We start from the raw sequence: 2,973 nt of genomic DNA on the forward strand, positions 1-2,973 counted from the left end.
ATGCGCACAGCCGTCGAGGGAGGAGCTTCCCGAACAGGCCGCGCCTCCGGCGTGACGTAACGACACGGCTTGGAATGCGTAGCGCATCACCTAGAGGCCAGACTGTGCCTACGCGTTATGTTCAGGACAGAGGCGGCCATCTTGCCGGAGACCAAACTAGGAACATAACTGTAGTATGAGCGCCAAGAAAATGGCTACGTCGGAGCACATTTATACATAGTAGCTGCAGGCTCCACCTGTGGTCGGCTGGGGGAATAACTAGAGTTTGAAAGTTTTTCTCAGGAAGACCCATCGTGTTAGCTCAGAGAGGAAACAAATTACAAAACATTTAATTGTATTATTATTTTTTATCCTAAGAACAGATGATATGGGACTATAGAGAATCACTGCGGGTGTATAATGCACAGCAGCCGCCAAGCATTGCTGTCCACCTGGACGTCCGCAATCTGATGATGTCACGCTCCGTCTGCTGTCGTCGCGCCCTGAAAAAGCAATTTTCACACCGCCGACCTCTGTAATGTAGACGGTGACCACGGCGGTGTCCACGGCGGTGTAGAGATCCCGAGTGGTCGCCTCAGGCTGCTGCTAGGCAACCGCCCGAATGTACGATTAGCTGATAAAACCTAGTCATTATATAACCCCTTAGAGAGCACCAATACGCCTCTTTATGCCGGTCACCGTTAGGCTAGGCCCCCAGACAGCGGGAACTTGGCTCTCACATGACAGCCGCTCTCCTACTTTAACAGCCCGAACCGGTAGGAGTTCCGATCCTGGCTGTTTAACCCTTTACGGCTCTGGTGAAGCCTGCTGGTCAATGTCAGTATAGGACTGACGCACTATAGGGACAAGTGCGTCGTATTTTAGGCTACTTTCACACTGGCGTTTTGGTTTCCGTTTGTGAGATCCGTTCAGGGAACTCACACGCGGTCCAAAACGGATCAGTTTTGCCCTAAAGCATTCTGAATCGCTTAGTTTGCCTCCGTTCCGCTCTAGGGGGCTGCCTGCGGCGTTTTGGTGTCCGTCTGACGAAACTGAGCCAAACGTAAGTCAATGGGGGACGGATCCGTTTTCTATTGTGTCAGTCAAAACGGATCCGTCCCCATTGACTTACATTGTGTGCCAGGACGGATCCGTTTTGACTGGCACAATAGAAAACGGATCCGTCCCCCATTGACTTACAATGGTGTTCAAGACGGATCCGTTTTGGCTATGTTACAGAAAATACAAACAGTTCTGAACGGATGCAGACGGTTGTATTATTTGAACGGATCCGCACCAAATGCGAGTGTGAAAGTATCCTTAAAAGCAATCTAAATAGTGCCTGTTATAGTCCCCTTGTGGGACTATCAAGTGGAACAAAAAAAAAAAAATTAAAAATAAATATGCTTTTCAATGAAAAAAAATTAAAATCTTCCCCACATGTTTGGTATTGCTGCATCCACAACGACCCGGACTACACAAAGATCATTGAAATTATCCCCCTAAGGTGAACGCCATAAAAAACAAAAATGCCCAAATTGCTAATTTATTCTTAGCCTCCACCGATCAAACTTAATAACAAGTGATCAAAAAGTGTAATTTACCCCAAAATGATACCTTTAAAAACTACAAGTCGTCCCGCAAAAATCAAGCACTCCCACAACTCCATAGAAAGAAAAATAAAAAAGTTATGGGTCTTGGGAAGCGGCGATGAAAAAAAATGTCCTTCCTTTTGAAAAAAGGGGTTTTATAGCACAAAAGTAGTAAAATGCCGAAAAAAAAAAAAAAAAAAAAAAACTATACGTATTTGGTATCGCTGTAATCGTACTGACCCAGAGAATAAAGATATTATGTTATTTATACCGAAAAATGAACACCGTAAAATTTATAATGTAAAAATTCAATGGCGATATTGCTGTTTTTTTCCCAATCCACTCCCAGAAAGAGTTAATAAAAGTTAATCAGAAAGGTATGTGTATCCTAAAATGGCGCCATTAGAAACTACAACTTGTCCCGCAAAAAACAAGCCCTCCTACAGCTATATAGAAGGGAAAAAAAAAAAAAAGTTAAAGCTCTTGGAAGGCAACGATGAAAAAAGGAAGAAAAACGCTTGATCAGTAAGGCCCGAAACAGGCTGGTCACTAAGGGGTTAAAGGGGCCTCTAAACTGCCCCCACCATGGTATTCCTCTACTGACGTGCTTCTATATGCATTTTGTAAGAAGCGCAGTATCCGGCACATGCAATATGCTAATTAGCTCTGAGTGGGCGGGCCGGTCACGCCCCTTGTGGTTGCCGGCAGAGGCGATCCTGTCGATGCCCGCAGTGTGAAGCTTCTCCTGAAGAAGCAGGAACAGCCAGCTTCACTGCGCACGCTCTGCGCATGGGTGCGAGATTTCAGAAGCCCTTCTGCTGAAGTGGGACCCTCGTAGAAATGTTTATTTACATGACAGGTTCCCTTTCTAGGGGTTGTCCAGGATTTTTTCTCCAGGATAGGCCATCACTATCTGATCGCTAAGGGTCTGACCACTGCTGATCAGCTCCCACCATCGGACAGTGACGGCCCATTGTGAGGCCTCTTTCACACACGAGATACGGATGGTGTCAGGATCTGTTCATGGAAAAACTATTGGTTTTGCACACGTTTAATCCGTTTTTTTTCTGCAAATGCGTTCAGTGTTGCCGTTATTTTCAGTCCGGATTGCATGCATGTGAAGAAAAACTGAAGATTAGCAATCTACATCTCCGAGCAATCATCAGTGAAAAACCCATTGCATCCGGATCACTTACGGTTTTTTTTATGCAACCCCCATTCCGGGCTGAGTGAAAAACGCTGAATATAGAACCCGCTGCGATTTCTCCTGAACACAGAGATGATGCGTGTGAAAAACGTGTGCACACATCCATTGAGATGAATGGGTCAGGATTCAGTCCGGATGCTGCGCGTTCACTACATGTATCACATCCAGATGGAAAAGAGCCCTAAGGCCTCACGC

This window comes from Bufo bufo, chromosome 4 (assembly GCF_905171765.1).
Source record: "Bufo bufo chromosome 4, aBufBuf1.1, whole genome shotgun sequence".
In the NCBI taxonomy this organism is placed as follows: Eukaryota; Metazoa; Chordata; class Amphibia; order Anura; family Bufonidae; genus Bufo; species Bufo bufo.